The 17,344-nt window shown below is 48.5% G+C and overlaps 1 protein-coding gene across 1 annotated transcript in view; it reads left to right on the top strand.

Moving 5' to 3' along the window:
• The first annotated feature begins 4,623 nt into the window (after positions 1-4,623).
• The window catches only part of C1QTNF6 (C1q and TNF related 6), a 92,662-nt gene continuing 79,941 nt past the window's right edge, over positions 4,624-17,344 (top strand). The window contains exon 1 of the mRNA XM_078657813.1: positions 4,624-4,678. The gene's annotated coding sequence lies outside the window, so the exon portion shown is untranslated. The remainder of the gene's footprint in view (positions 4,679-17,344) is intronic.

The raw sequence follows: 17,344 nt of genomic DNA, 5'->3' as shown, positions 1-17,344 counted from the left end.
TAGAGATCATGCACCGTTAGCAAAATAACGACGTTATCCGTACAGGGCTCTCACCTGTTTATAGATATGAAACATGTACCCGTACAGGACTCTAACCTGTTTATAGATAATCATGCACCGACGCTAATTTACCCTTCACTCGAGCTCGGATATAACTAATACTTTTATCACAGTGAGTTTTATGGAAGGCGCTTTGTCCCTATTCTCATGCTGCTTTAATTTCTTAGAAAACCCTCACTTTACAAGATTCAGACCTAGCCCTAAAACTGTGCTGCTCGGCGACAACACTATGGTACACGGCGATACCTCTTGTGATACTCGGCGATATCACTACAAACAGAACAGATGGCTTGCGTGACTAATTTCTCGCCACACAATCTATACCGGTATAGCTTACAGATAGCACGAAAAACGAACTTAACATGTGTTAAAACATCGATCCTATTTCCATACCATAACACTTTAGTAACCCTTAGCAACCAACATATTACCTTGGTTACCCTTAGCAACCATCAATTTCTGCTACCAGAGAATTGATCCAGCGGCCTATAGAAAATATATCATAAACAACGCTACCCAACTTCATAACCTATAAACAAAATTCTATACTAAAATTTTGGACCCATTTATAAACCTGACATATTTTGGGCCTACTGAATCAGGTGGTCAGATTAAATCTATATACACATTATCTACAAACTATATACATATTTATACATCTGCGGAAAGAATATTGTCATTAGAATAAAACTTGACCATTTAAACGACCACCATTGGCGACGTGATCTAGCTAATAGTAACCTACACTCCTGAATAACCAAGACCAGCTTGTTTATCAAAGTAAGATTTTATTTACTAAATTATGGTATATAAGTTGATAGTTTTATAAATGAATTTTATTAGCAATAAAGCAAGCATGATTGTAAAGAAATATGAGAAAATACAATTTAAGCAAGTAAATCAAAATTAAAGTGAATATATAAAGTTTAGCAATTCTAAAACCTAATTCCCTAACTGAGCTAAATAGATAGAAATTAAAGTAAAGTTCTTTGAGGATTCTTACGTGCTCCACGCAAAGTCCGTCAGCACTTCACCCTCATCGGAAAGTCAGAAAGCAGCAGCCAGCCCATCCCTAGGGGCATGACTTTTTATACCTTTCTACGCTAACTAAACTACTCAAAGGAAAGTTTTCAGAAATCTTCGACGTCCCATTGGCTGAGAGTGACAAGTGACATGTCACCCACTTTTCAAAAGTTCCATTAGATCATGTTTCATAAAGACCATTGTCTCTTCCACGTGAAACCAGGAGCTTCCTGAGTTTGCAACAAATGTTCAAATTTGTTCTCACTACGTCCAAGCAACTTCCGCGGATGCCAAGTTAAGGCTGACAAAATGTTCACTTTCGACCTTGGCCATGTCCGACAGAATGATGACAGCACATCAGTTTTTGCTTTGTGAATGCAGCTTTGATAAACGCTTTAATTCAGAATGGGCGTCTCGTGACTTTTGCAGAATTACAAGTCAGCTCTTTTCTGCGACTCAAGTGACTAGGCCCAAAAGCAGGCAACTTAAGCTTTCTAGTATAAAACAAACACAAGAAAAGTATTAATGTAAGAAATAATGTAGATTCTGTATCCACCCCAAGATTTACTAATTAATTAACCCACCCGATTAATCTAAATGTTATCTAGCCATTGCAAACAAATAAAGCAGCGTTTATATCTACCAGTCTCCGTTATTCCATGAGACTTATATGCACCTAGAATAGTAGAAATGACATCACACAGACAAGGAAAAAGCAAAACAAGCACATGCTTCTTTTAAGTTTGCAGCAGTTAATAATGACAAAAACGAAAACAATAAATTATTTTATTATTTTGCACGAACAAAAAGATGCAACAATTATGCACGTTTATGAGCACACATGTTAGTCCCCCCATGTGTAAAGTTTAATCTAAGTTGTATTAGCACGACATATCACAAATCATTAATATTATTACTCATGTTATGGAAATATGACTTCACGAGTTTAAACAAAATTTTGTTTTCTATCTCGCTCCATCACTGGCCACTAGGGATACTATCTCTAGAGTAGTGCCATCGATTTGCAACGCCGAAGGTTGCCTCAGTGAACAGGCTCCAGAAGGAGCACAGGTCTTTGCATACTACCATCATGTTCTATACGCAAAGACACCCAGGCCTCCGTAAGAAGTTGCGCACCTGGTACTGCAAGATATTCCATTGCCCTTGATCCCCATGTCCCTGGCTAAGGATCTTGATCAACCGATTGCGTTGAGAAGATCAGGGAGGCGCTGTCTGCCATGAACCCGTGGAAAACCCCAGGTTATAATAGATTTCAACCTCAACTACTCCCCCACCTCCTCGTGCTGTACCATGAAGCAGCAAAACGCGGGGCGTTTCCGCCGGAGTTGTACACATCCACTATAGTCATGATCCCTAAACCGGGCCAGCCAGTGGATAGATTGTCAGGCCTAGCTCTCTTATCAATGCTGATGTTGAGGTGTTCGCAAAAGTCTTAGCTAATTGGCCCAGTCATACGTACCTTACTTAGTTCATCTGAATAAGTGTGGATTTATGTCAAACAGGAGCACTCGACACTGTATCCGAAGAGTCCAGATGGCCCTCTCTAAGGCCCACTGCCTCCAAGCTCCTACAGCACTGCTTCTAATAGATTTCAAGAAGGCCTTTGATGCCATCGACTGGTCCTTCTTAGAGGTAGTTCTACAAAGGGCAGGACTGGGACCTCAGTTCTGTGGACTGATTGGTCTACTCCACACCAGCCCAGCCGCCCAGATTAGGGTTAATGGAACCCTCTTACTGCCCTTTTAAATTCATAGAGGCACATACCAAGGCTGCCCCCTCTCCCCCCTTCGATTTTCCTTGGCGATTGAGACCTTGGTTCGCCTCATTCGATGCAACGATCGGGTGAAGGGATGGTCCTGGGATGGGGATCAGAAGAGTCCATAGAACTGTATGCTGACAACAACTTGGTGTTCCTGAGGGAACTTGCAGTCCTCAGGTCCACGCTGACTGAAAATCCTACGATTGTACAGAGAGGCCACCAAACTCCATGTCACACCCACCTTACTGCCAACCATAAACCACACGCCCACCTTACTGCCAACCATACTGTGGTATATAAAAGATGTTCTTGAGTCATGGATATATTTATAGTTGCTTTATTCAAGGTAGTTACAGATCCAGTTCTTATGATGGTAATTAAGAGACCCCACCAGGAGTGACCTCCTTGTCACTCAGCCTGCCTCCAAATGTCAGTAGGCTCAGGCATAACTACAACATTCTATGATGTCACTAGGATTTATCACATTGACATCAATAGAGCAACAAGGAAATACAAAGCTAAGAGAAAGGGACAAAGTCCCTGTACAACACATACACTGCACACCCACCTTACTGCCAACCATACACTGCACACCCACCTTACTGCCAACCATAAACCACACACCCACCTTACTGCCAACCATAAACCGCACACCCACCTTACTGCCAACCAAACACCGCACACACACCTTACTGCCAACAATACACTGCATACCCGTCTTACTGCCAACCATAAACCGCATACCCACCTTATTGCCAACCATACACTGCACACCTACCTTACTGCCAACCATAAACCGCACACCCACCTTACTGCCAACCATACACTGCACACCCACCTTACTGCCAACCATAAACCACACACCCACCTTACTGCCAACCATAAACCGCAGACTTACCTTACTGCCAACAATACACTGCACACCTACCTTACTGCCACCCATACACTGCACACCTACCTTACTGCCAACCATACACTGCACACCTACCTTACTGCCAACCATACACTGCACACCTACCTTACTACCAACCATACAATGAACACCTACCTTACTGCCAACCATACACTGCACACCTACCTTACTACCTACCATACAATGAACACCTACCTTACTGCCACTGCAAACCTATCTCTTACACTTCCTGGTGTGACCCATAACATGATAACCACACCTCTGTGGTCATCAAGCTCGACATGGAACCACTTTCCACATAGGTTCAAAACAAAGATAACCTATTTCCAACCACGCGCTCTACAAGGGCAGCGTGCTCTAATGCGAGCACACACTTCAGCGACTCACAGGGGTAGTAAGCGCTATGTAAATGTTACAATACTGTGCGCCTCTCTGTCCTGCGTTGTTGTGTTACTTCTAACCCATTCTATTCGCTTCTGCACTGTGATGTATCCTGCGTCACTTGATGTCATCCTACTTTATTTATTTATGCTTTTTTTTATAAAGCACGGACTTTACCCAAATGTGTTAGAGCGCTGTATAATAGAACCAGTTACGTTACATGAGAGAAATTTTACAAAATAGCAAGACACAGAATCGAACACAGCAGGCATTCACCCTATATGATGCACGGTCCCGCGAGGAATGCCCCCAGAGCAGCAGTGGGGGGTGGGAGGGATGGCAGAGGCGGGTCGGGGAAGAGGACAGACTGTGGCGGGGGGCTGGCTAGGTTGTGAGGGGGTGGACCCGTCATGCAGCTGGCGCACATCTGGACCCAATCTTTGGAGCCCCGCTGCGGACAAGCAGAAGCAGAGAAGTGGGACCTTACAAGCAGCGAGGCACGGGCCGGAGCAGGCAGAGAGGTAAGAAGAGAGACAGGACTCAGAGGAGCAGGAGCAGGCATATAGATAACGCGCGAGAAAGCAGGAGCAGGCAGAGAGGTAGGAAGAGGGAAGCCGGAGCAGGCAAGGAGATACGGGAACAGAGCAGGCAGAGGGACGGACGAGACAACAGACAGATACTTAGGAGTCTAGGAAGAACCAAAAGTAACGATGAAGTAAGGGAGATGTAGGCGCTCTGGCGCAGGTAGAAAAAAAGGGAAACAGAGGAGCCCCGGAGCAGGTATATTCGTGAGGAATGCAAACACATGTCCCGCGGTTGGAGGGGCAGGGTGCAGGTGTGAGGTCAGGCAGGAGTTGCTGAATTCCCTGAGGCACGAGAGTCCGCGGAGAGGGAACGTGGGAGGAGATAGAATACATGTGGCTAGCGCGGCCGACTTTGAAGCTGGGGAGCCAGGTTCAAGTCTGGCAGGAGGCTCAAACATCCTGTGAATCTGGGCAAATCACTTAATCTCACCGTGCCTAAAAAAAAAGAATGTGTCCGTCTGTAATGCAACTTGTGCTCATGTAAAGCGCTCTGATACCTTCGGGTCGAGTTCGTTCTATTAAAAACTGCAAAAAAGTAGGAAGAAAAGAAAAAACAGAGGGGCAAGAAGAAAGACGGACCAGCGTGTAACAAAGTGAAATAACCATAGAGGGAATATAAAGAGGGAGATAACGAAGGCAATTAGAGAGAGGGAGAGAAATCGAGAATTGTAGAAAGATTGGACAAAAGCACGAGAAACTGACGTGGCGAGAGAGGAGGGGAAGAGGGTAAGAATCAAAATTAGAGGGCGAAGTAACAAAGAGCGAGGACCGAGATGGGAGAGAAAGAAAGGGAGAAAAAAAGTACAGGAACGCGGAACAAGGAGCGTGGGACCGGACAGATAATACATTGGGAGACATCATGCTGGTAACGGAATAATAGAAATGTACAAATAAATCGTGTACATTTTAGAGGGGCAGAAGCGAAGGACAGTAAAGAAAAGAAGACAACAAGGGGTAAAAAGGATTTAAAGAAAGAGACAAATTAGACTGGTGCGACGTGGCAAAGGAAAGAGTGAGCAGACCAGACCTAGAAGAGGGAAGAGCAATCAGGGCAGACAGAGGTGGAGTGCAGAGGTAGAGAGAGAGAGGGGGAGGTGTACAAACAGATCGTGGCAAAGTAAAACAGCGTTGGAGCAAGGAATACACGAGGAAGGAGGCGTGGAGGAAGACCAGGTCTGGCTCCAGAATTCTCGATATGGGAGGGTTATGAAGAAGGCTGAGTGGACCATGAGGTTACATGGGGGAAGCAGGCAAAACCACCATAACAAGTTCTGTGGTCTGCTGTTAAGACTCTGAAAAAATCGGTATGTCTAAGAAGCCAAGGAAACATGTCTTTTTTCTTCACTGAACTCAGTTGTATCCCATAAGGATGATAATAAGGAGGTTTTATGAGGCCCTGGTGAAAGACTACTTGCGGGATTTCATTATTGATTCTGTGTGAAATTGCCTGTACCAAATGTTTCACTTTAATAGATATTGCAGTGCCAAAATTGAGAGCATCTAAATAAACCTTTTTCACTGGGTAGGACTGAGCTTTTTAAATCAGCATGGGTAGCACTAATCAAAGCAAAACGTTTTGTACCTATGGGGAGAACGGTACCCCCTAAGGCAGTGGTCTTCAATCTTTTTAATGCTGGCCCCACCAGTGACGGGAAAAAAATCATCGCCCCCCCCCCCCAACATTTTTCACAATTATTCTGTTTAGTTGGCAATGTTTAAATAGGTCTAGACTTATTATAACATTGCAGTTAAGTTCTATTACCCTTTTAAAACGGAATCAAATGCATGATTGCCAAGCTTAGTGTTCTGGTCAGGCAGGCCTTACTAACTGTAAATGTATTCACAGAAATGGAGGTGGGGGGTTTGGAGTCCCTTCCCTTTTAATACTTTCCCCCACCCAGAATATAAATGACAAAAGATGTTAGTGATGGCCATTTAGAGAGCAGCTTACTGCACTCATTTTTTTCAGCTGAAAGCAAAGCAGTTATTAGCTTAACCCCTTCTGCGCTCATGACGAGCTGAGCTCGTCATGAACCGCGGGGTTTTAAAAACTTCAGCGCGCAGCGGGAAATCCCGCCGCGCGCATGTGGTTAACCCCTTCCAAGCGGGGTGAATTCCCCCGTGGTGCGGTGGGAAGGGACCGAGCGTGGCGCCGCGGTGCTCGTGACGAGCCCAGCTCGTAATGCTGCACATTGGAGCTGTGCTCATGATGAGCTGAGCTCATCACGACTCTGCCCACTCCCATGGAACGCCCGCACAGGCGGGGAATTAGCCCCACGTGGGCCGTCCACGGCCATTATGACGAGCTCAGCTCGTCTTGAGCACAGCTCCACTGTGCCGCATGACGAGCTGAGCTCATCATAAGCATGCAAGGGGTTAAAACTTTTTAGGTCCCGCGTCTAGCGTTTAAGTGCGCAGCACTGCCCGCGCAGAGCGAGACCTCATGTAGGGGGTTCTGAAAGCTGACCACACGCTTGTGCGTGTGGTTTTTCTTTCGCCGGCTGCAATTGGCTTTAGAGTGTTTTTTTAAAAGAAATTCAGCACGCAATTTGGCAAAGGAGGGTGCATGTCCCACCTCTGCTCCGCCCATTCCCATCGGTGTCTATTACGCGCAGCAGGAGCGGCACAGACAACAGGCTCCCTTGCCCCTGCTCCTCTGTGGTGGGAGCGCACCACTAGTTCCGATTCCCGCTCCTCTGTGGTGCGTGCACACCACTGGGTTCGATTCCGTGCTTTTATTTTCTTTTGAAGTTGCATTAGATTCTTGTCAGTTCACAGTGTGATGACGCACTCTAGATGGAGGGAGAGGCGGCGGTCTTCTGTTTACCCGGGGATACATTTCTGGAGAGGTAAGGCGCATTCCACCCTATCTCAGGCTATTCTGAAATTTGTAAGGCGGATTGGTGTATATGAGAGCAAGATATAGCACTATGTATAGGACGCACAACACGTCCCAGCCATCTTTTAACTGATTTTCAAAATGAAAACCCGACCCGAAGTTATAGGAGCTCTACGCTTAACCACCACATACATTGCATGACAGCACATTAGAAAGAAAAAAACAGCATATTGATTGTTTAGAGTCTTGGGGATAATACTTTGCCCAAAAACACAGGGAATTGAGACAATGCTGAGATTAGAACCAGGCTCCTCATTTGCCCCATCAGCAGCTCTGGCCGCTACCCGCACCCCCTCTCCCCGGGAGACTTAAGAGTACGGACCACCTGCTCTATATTCCCGTTTGACAGTAAATGCCTACATATTCTTCCATAGACACGTGTGATCCTGAACGTACAGCGCTAGTATCGGGTCAGGATACAACAGCATTTCCAGGCGTTGGGTGGTGGCATTTAGGCGGGGTGAGGGGCAGGGGTGGTGTCTTCCCAGCTCGTTCGAAGATGGCGCAGCCCGACAATATCAAAACGTGGGACCCTGTACCACCTGCTATTGGTTGTGACTTTACTTACAAATGGGAGATGGAGGGTTAAGTGCATGGATTCTCCTTATATTACATATGAAGGAGTCTAATATTATCGTGAGTATTGGGACTACCTATGTCCCCTACTGCTTTTGTTTATCCCGTTCTAACATGGCGCCTACGTAGATTATGTAAAAATAAAAATGAACATCCATAAAATTTGGGGAAGGTGCTAGAGACTTCGTCTCACTGTAGTAGACAATCGAACCCCAATGTGACTTGGACTCCTTGATAAAAAGAATGGATGGACACTGGCTGCATGCATAGGCGTTACATGTCTCATGGAAATCTGAAGCACACCACCCCGTCTCGTTCAGCAGCAGGTGCGGCTGGACTGCTAGCAAGTTAGAACAAGCATTTGCAATTTGCAATGTAATAGGTCTCACATTTGCGAGACAATCTACTAGTATTGTAAATGACAATGCTTTTTATTTATGTTTCAAATCCCAAAACATAAATAAAAGGCATTGTCATTTACAATGCCAACAGCTCAAATGTACGTGATTGCGAGACCTATTGCTTTGCAAATGCATGTTTGGGATAGAGCCTGGCGCCCCGTGGGATTCACCTGAGGGTCCCCTAAGGGGACCCACCCCCAGTTTGAAGACTCCTGCCCTAAGGAATTTTCATGAAAACTCGTGAATGGTCATTTTAATGCATACAGGGCAAGTCAATTTGGTTAAAAAGGAAGAGGCTTTAAACAGGATTGCACATGGGACTTTCTGTCTCTCTCTAATAATTATTTACAGAAAAGGCATAGTGCATTTCAGGCACATAAAAAGGTGTGAGGAAAAAGCACGAAATAGAATGGTCTTTAAATGTACTTAGAAACAGGATGATTTTTAAGAAGTTGGTATGTATGAAAGTGATGATAAGTTGGGACTGATTCAACCGCATACAGAGTGGCAATTGAAGTATTCCCTGACGTAATTAACTCTGCTATGCCCGAGCAGCCTTTCAGAGACACCATCAGTAATGAATCCATACCATTACTCATCAATTGGTATTGTAGCATCAATATAGTCTTTCTGCATGCACCTCTTGTTGAGGTCTCAAGGCGTTCTCCAAGTGGGTTCCTTGGCAGGACCCAATCGTCCACACATGTGGATGGGTGTTAGTTGTGGTGTCATCTAAAGTGTAGAGTTTTCATGTTATGCATGATGGCCCTCAGAATGTCCTATAAGTGTGTCCCAGTAGCATGTAAATGGACCATGCACATAAGGCAGAATACAAAAGTGAGTGTGAGTGTTTTTCAAGGTCATCTGTTTTACTTTTTTGAAGACCTGCTCAAGTCTTTGTTGTTGATTTAAATACCCGTAGCTTTGACATTCATTTTTAGGTTTCAGCCTGCGATGGCTGAGCTTGCGCAGTCTCGCTGGCGAGATTTAATAGATAGAGAGAACATCACTAGCGAGGTTAAGCCCCACCCCTCTTCTCAATTGGCTGGCCTCCTAAACGGTGGCCAGCCATTGAAGAAGAGGTCCTAGTGACGTTCTTCTTTCTCTTTAAGCCCCGTCCTTTTCAGATTGGGTTTCTTGACTTACTGCTGAAGTAAAAGGTTTCTTATCTTCTTTATGGGTCCAGATGGCCCCATAAAGAAGATAAGGAACCTTTTACCCCAGCAGGAAGTCGCGGCGCCCAGTCTGAAAGGGACGGGGCTTAGACACAAAAGGCTTGTGTCATGGCGAGCGCTTGTTGTAGTCCTTTTCAACCCTTTAAAAGGCACCGAAAGAAAGTTCGTCGACAGGATCTACTATTCAGTCACGGAAGTGGCAGCGCTGACGTGGCTGGGGCATGTCGCTCCTACAGCCGCAGAGTTTTATCAGATTAGACTTTTTGACCCCCATCAAGCATATGCTCGAATATGGCGTATGACGTAACTTCACTGCCTGTCCCCAACTCCGGGACCCACCCTTCAGTTCCTGACAGCCGCTGGAAGTGTGTGGTTGCCATGTAACTTCCTGAGAGGCGGGAGCGGGGCGGAGCGTTGCTTGTGTATCCGTCCATCCGGGACTGTGTCCGTCGGTCCTGTCCGTGCCCCCCTCCCGTGGTCTGTCCATGCCCCCCCTGGTGTCGTGTGTGGGCTCCCCCCTCTCTTGTTTGTGACCCCCCAGTCTCTGTTCTGCGGCCCTGGGTGTGCCCGGCTTAGGGAAGGCAGGATGTCGGTGGCCGGGCCGAAGAAACAGCTTTATAAAGCCAGCCAGGTAAGGGATGGGGCAGAGGGGCACGGGGGTGCCAGCCCTGGGGCAGAAGGGCAGGCATGTGGGCCATTGGGGAATGCTCACGAGCATGGGAGGCAGGCTCAGAGAGGAGGTGCCAGCAGGGGAGCAGAATCGGGCATCACGGAGGGGACTGCCGTAATGGGGTACAGGAAGGGACCTAACATTCCATAACATCTGTCCCTAGGGACAGATGTTATGGAATGGCAAGTGGGTACCAGCCCGAAGATGAGACTGGACATCATGAGGACGTATGGTGTGGCTGAGGGTGCCAGCATAAAATCAACGGCTGGGGGCATCGCATGGGACAAAGGCTCAGGGTGGGCAGGGCACCACCTTAGTGACAACATCTGGGGTCATGCCTAAATAAAGGCCTCAAGTCACTGAAGGTGGCAAGGCACTAAAGGTATCTACACAGCTCTGCCAGTTGCCTGATGTGGCCTTAAAAAGACAAGTGGGAATCGGGCCTTCAAATTAAGTTATCTTATGAGTCGCACAACAGGTGGTGTATCAACTTATGACCACCTTTCTAGAAGCCGCTTCTTTAAAATTTGAGGACATGTATTTTTAACAGTTTCACTTTGCATGTATTTATAACATTAGACTTCGTAGGTGCAGTGAGTGACATTCTTAAACTTAGATTTAATAGAGGAATCTACGACAGCGTTTGCATAATTGAGGCAATAAGTGCATTTATTTTATTGTCTTCCTCCTAAATGCCAATAGTAGTACAGTTAGATGCAAGCAAACATTCTAGTCCACGAATCTATATTTGTTGTTACTATAGTGTGCATTATGATCAGAATCACTTCAACCCGTTACTCGGTTCAAGAAAACAATCCACTTTAAGTTAAAGTGGTTTATCCTGAACGTCACAGTTTGGTCAAGTGTGAAGCTGGTAGTTCAGTTCAGGTTTCCAAGTTACAAAGCCAGCTATTAAGGCTATTAAAACCTGTGTCTAGGTTTTACAGAAAATAGCAATGCTTTGTGGATAGTTTGTCCCCCAAGGGCTTCCTTACTGTACTCTGGCAACAAAGCCGGTTGGTAGTGTATAGAAATGACTTCCTAAATCTCCTTTAGTATGTGAAGGAGAATTTTGTCGAAACGAGTTAGCTAAACCATATGGGAATCAATTGTGAAAAGGGGCAAAGCAGGCAGAAAAGAAAATGAATATCTGTAAATTTAGTACACATCACACTACTTGGATTAAGCGGGCGTCACTGTCGTTATTCACATTACAATAATGAGTCGAGAAGGCCCAAGTCGTGTCAGTAAAATAGAAAAGCCTGTGTAACGTCATTATGACACCGAAGTGCAAGTGCCCTGCTATCCCTCGACTCGTTGTCTCTTTATTAGGCTGCTGAATTTAAAAGCGTTATTTCAGTAGAAGCAATAAGACACGTTTCGAGGTGATGTATGCTTGTAATGCATTCGAGGGTCTCTCTTTCGGTTAACAGGCGGCTGAATACGTATCATTGTTTACAAAGCTGCATTATGGTGGAGGGAGGGACGGAGAGAGAAAGTGGCTGTGTGTGTGTGTGTGTGTGGCTCTGAGTGTGTGTGTGTGTGGCTCTGTGTGTGGCTCTGTGTGTGTGTGGCTCTGTGTGTGTGTGTGGCTCTGTGTGAATGTGGCTCTGTGTGTGTGGCTCTGTGTGTGGGTGGCTCTCTGTGTGTGGGTGCAAAAGCAATAGGTCTCCCATTTGCGAGAGATTAAGCTATTGGCATTGTAAATGACAATGCCATTTATTTAACTTTTTTCAAAACCAACACATAAATAAAAAATGTGTCATTTACAATGCCAATAGCTCTAACTTTTGCAAAGGTGAGACCGTTGCATTGTAAATGCTTGTTCTTTATGGAGCCAGCCAAGTTTTGTGTAGCATGACAAGAGAAGGTACCTCCTGAAGAGAATATTGTTGGAATAGGTCCTGGCACAAAAAAAGCTTAAAGAGTTGTTAGGCAAACAGTAAACCATTTTATTGAGCCTTACACGTTGCAAAAGGAGCCTAACATCTAGTGCAATGTTATACTAACCCACAGCGTAGCTGGCGGCGCGGGACTAAGAGGAGGTCCACGGAGTTGGGAACAAAGTCAGTGGAACTCCGCTCCACCACCCGCCTCCACCCCCCTATTAACAATTAATTAGACATTAATGAAAACTAAAAGAAAAAACACTTACCTGTACTGCAGCATTCCTGGGCTGCCCTCCTCTTCCTCGCCGTCTCTGGGTGATCCTTCTGAAAACTGCGCATGTGCAGTTTTTGCAGGGGTCTCCAAGAGACGGCGAGGAGGAGGGCAGTGCGGGGACGCCGCAGTACAGGTAGGTGTTTTTAGGTTTCACCTGGCCGTAGCACTGCGCAGCACTGCTCGCGCAGGGCGAAATCTTATGATCCTACAGTGTGGGGCTTTGTCCCGCCTTCTCTTCCATTGGCTAGCTCCATAAATGGAGGGTAGCCATTGGAAGAGATGGTTGTCAATTACTCTTTCCCCCGTCACGACGCGATTCGGGGGCGTTTCTGTCTCTTTTTTTAAGTCCCGCCCCCCACACCCTCCCTCTCGCCGAGGTCCACGGCTTGATGCGATCCGTGGGCGTTTCTGTCTCTTTTTTTAAGTCCCGCCCCCCACACCCTCCCTCTCGCCGAGGTCCGCGCTGAGGAGCGCTTCTTTTAATTTGCTTAGTCCCGTTTTATTTATTTATTTCGAGGGAGCCCACCCCTCATCTGTTGCAGTGTGAAAATCACCGCCAGTCGGCCCGGGACAACCCCCTGACGTCCTTCCCCGGGCCGCGCTGTGATTGGCTGCCGGCCCGGGACACCCCCGTGACGTCATTCCCTGGGCCGCGCTGTGATTGGCTGCCGGCCCGGGACCTGACTTGTATTGAAGCACTTTAGGAACAGGTCAGTGTCTGCCTGTCAGTGTGATCAGTGCTAACGTAGAGTACAAGTGCGCCTTCTTTCACTACTTGAGCGGTTAGAGTACTCTCTCTAGGTATCATCACGTGCTGGTACTGTGCCACGGGTACTCGCAGCTGCCTAAGCTGTTTGAAGCACTTTATGGACACGTCTTGTTTCTGCCTGTCATTGTGATCAGTGCTAACGCGGGGGTATGAAGGGAAGAGTGTCCCAGAAGGAGAGATCGAAGTACCCTGAGTATTGAGTAGGAAGTGCTGTGTCATCAGTATTTAAGTGCTTTTTAAGTGCCAACTGTTACGGAGAGCCACGCTATACCTACAGCTGCCCCAGCAGCGTGCAGCACTTTGCGTACACTGCTTGTTTCTGTCTGTCACGAGGGCCTATGCTCATGTGGGGCAGGAAGGGCGGATTATGCCAGTACTTGTCAGGTAGCGGTGCTCTCAGTACCAAGGAGAGCTGGGACTGAGAGCTCTGCGGTACCCGCATCTCATGCAGCACTTTATCCGCACTTCTTGCTTCTTCCTGAGATGTGCATCAACTCTGCCGTCGGGTCAGGGAGGGCAGCATCTCTCGGTGCAATCGAGGTGCATACACTCAGAGACGCCCACTCTGGAGCCCGGGATTCATGCAGACGCTCATCCTGTCTCTTATCGGCCCCTTCTCTTTTCACCGCGGCGCACGGAGAGAAAGGCTTTGCGCAGGATCACAGCGCGCTCACATGGGGGAAGCCGGGATCAGAGGTGAGTTCCCATGACACGGCAGCGCACAGATGAGCCAACGGATCTCACCTCTGCCCATTCAGTGATGTGAAGCATACCGAAAACTGGCAGGGCGCCCCTGCCCGCCTCTTTGGGGCAAGGATACCCCAAAGATTTGGAACTGCCCTATAAAGTGGAATGCGTGGGTTGAGGACAGCATAAGGGAAGCCTTCGCAGGTGTTTAATATTCTAGGAAGAGAACATAGATGTGACTGTAACAGAGAGCAGACTTATCGGGCCTATGGAGACAAAAAGGAATGTCACGGCCCACTTTTCTTATGTAACCCCTAATACTGTGTGGCTGACTCTTTCTAAAAAGTCACACTGTTGGCCGATAAGGGGCGTCTGGCGCAGTTCAATAAAGTGATCTATCCAGGATCACACTGCTCCACAAGGTAGGTAGCCGGTAACTCAGGCGCTAGGCGGACCCTGGCGCCCCTGTCCAGCGACGCTCCTAACAGGTGCTGCCCCCGCAGCGGGGGCACGCGGGGCGCTTGGCACACTGACAGCGCCAGGGCAGCGCCTGGTGCTCTGTACTGCGTTCACACCTGAGGAGCCAGTGCTGTGGAAGGGGCCTCTTCACGGGCTGTTTTAGAAGAGACATTCACTCCATGGGAATGCCCGGTTACTCACCCACCATCTCCATGTACTGCACGCAGGTGTGTGTCTAGTATAAAGTGTCACATCACTGAGTGCCGGTATGACAGAGGGGAAAGACGCTCGTTCCGAGTCCGGTGATGCGCCTGGCACTGTTTCCACGGCGGGAGGCACAGGCGCTCCGAGATTAGACTATTGTATAGTGGTATTTACACAGCTTTTATTGCCCTTGGTTGGGACGGCGAGGTCTTAACTGCACCAGTAGCAGCAGCCGGCACTGCGCGGGCTGTCTTCTTGGGAGGGGGTCCTTTCCGAAAAGAAAACTTGCATTTCTGACTGAAATACCCATTTCTGGTGGTGGAAGAACGTGTTCTCTATCCGATAGAATACTACAGTCTTCCGCTTGCCTTGGGCTCCTTTTCACGGCCTTCCATCTCCCTTCCATCTCCCTTCCATCTCCTCCTTTATATGCTCCTACACACTTCCATCTTTCCATGATCCTTCTCTCTTCCTCTCCCCTGTTTTATCCAAAGAGCTCACAACAACCCTACATGTATTTGTTTCTTTGATTTCTTTTTTTAAGTGCTGCACTTAGCGTTTTCCCGTCTCGGCACTTTCGAGAGCAGGGTTTGTCCAGTCTGCCGCTGTTGCACCAGCGTGCAGCCTTAGTGAGCCATGGCAAAGGGAGTGCGCCAAGCAAGTTCATGTCTGGCTTGCACCCTTAGAGCTACCTGCCTGTGACGTCGGACTGACTGCTGGGCTCCACTGCAGATTGTGCTCGAGCTTTCAGTGCCAGGACTGATCCGAAATAACCCAGGTCTGAATGGAAAAGTCGCCTCTTTCCACGTGCTGTTTACAGTGCTTTAAGGCAGAGACCCTCTGGCAGGAAGTGCTACATACATTATTACACCGCGAGGCCTGGGGCACACGATGGGCGCTGGGCAGATGTTCAGGGCTGTTCACCGGAGAACTTTATTGGCACTGCGCCCCGAGGCAGACAGTACGATGCATTCCTGATGAACCAACCGTTGTTATGTATCTCAGTGGGTTCTGGGCTGTCGAGGGAGCATAGCGGGGGCTTGTGGGGATGCCGTCAGGAGGCGGCACCTGTGCAGTCCTTTCAGAGGTGGTCTTACCACTGTCCGTGCCATGCCTCCTTGCTGAGAGGAGGTGCCCAGACAGGGCGAGTGTGCCCACGACATGCGTGCCCGGCACAGGGACACACACCTCCGTCGTCAGGGGGGCATAGGGATGCCACTGACTTCCAGGGCCGGCGGCAGAACTCTATCGCCGCGACTCTGAGGGTCAGCCTCCCCCTAGGCGGCCCTTTCCCTTCTCCCCATGCACCACGGCTCGCAGGCGGCCGAGGACCGGCCTCCCCCCGCGTCGCTCGGGTGTCAGGGCACGGGGTGGGCCAGAGCCCCTCTCTCTCTGCTGCGGTCGCTGCAGTCAGCAAGACTCGGAGGGCATCTGCTCATAACTGCCCCAGGAAGGGGCTTTCAGGTCATTAACTCGCCCTTAAAAACCTCATAAAAGCATCACAGCGAAGCCAGAGTTTAACCCGAGCCTCTTCCGCTGCCCCAGGGCCTCGGGACGGCGAGCCAGGCGTCTGACAGCTACGACCCTCCTTGCTGACGCTGTCCGTCTCTGCAAGCACCCCGGCCCCTGACTCTGCAGACAGCACTCAGACTCTGCAGACACCTCCCCAGATTCTGCAGACACCCCTCAGTCTCTGCAGACGCCTCCCGAGTCTCTGCAGACACCTCCTCAGTCTCTACAGACACCCCCTCAGACTCTGCAGACACCTCCTCAGTCTCTGCAGAGCCTCCTCAGTCTCTACAGACACCCCCTCAGTCTCTGCAGACATCTCCTCAGTCTCTACAGACACCCCCTCAGACTCTGCAGACACCTCCTCAGTCTCTGCAGAGCCTCCTCAGTCTCTGCAGACACCTCCTCGGTCTCTGCAAACACCTCCTGTGTCTTTGCAAACACCCCCTCAGTTTCTGCAGAGCCTCTCCAGTCGCTGCAGACACCTCCTCAGTCTCTGCAGACACCTCCCCAGTCTTTGCAGACACTTCCCCAGTCTCTGCAGACACCTCCTCAGTTTCTGCAAACACCCCCTCAGTTTCTGCACAGCCTCCAGTCGCTGCAGACACCTCCTCGGTCTCTGCAGACACCTGCTCAGTCTCTGCAGACAGCTCCTGAATCTCTGCAGACATCTCCTCAGTCTTTGCAGACACCTCCTCAGTCTCTGCAGACACCTCCTCAGTCTCTACAAACACCCCCTCAGTTTCTGCACAGCCTCTCCAGTCGCTGCAGACACCTCCTCGGTCTCTGCAGACACCTGCTCAGTCTCTGCAGACACCTCCTGAGTCTCTGCAGACACCTCTTCAGTCTCTACAGACACCCCCTCAGATTCTGCAGACACCTCCTCAATCTCTGCATACACCTCTTCAGTCTCTACAGCTACCCCCTTAGTCTCCACAGACACGCCCTCAGATTCTGCAGACACCTCCTCAGTCTCTGCATACACCTCCTCAGTCTCTGCAGAGCCTCTTTAGTGACATTTCTGGTGGCTTAGGCCGTTGTTTTAACAAACTAGGAAAAAACAGTTTGACAGAAATGCATCTTTTCCGTTA

The sequence above is a fragment of the Lissotriton helveticus genome, chromosome 1_1 (genome assembly GCF_964261635.1).
Source record: "Lissotriton helveticus chromosome 1_1, aLisHel1.1, whole genome shotgun sequence".
Taxonomy (NCBI): domain Eukaryota; kingdom Metazoa; phylum Chordata; class Amphibia; order Caudata; family Salamandridae; genus Lissotriton; species Lissotriton helveticus.
The sequence above is the reverse complement of the archived record's forward strand: the minus strand, read 5'-3'. Positions and strand labels throughout refer to the sequence as shown.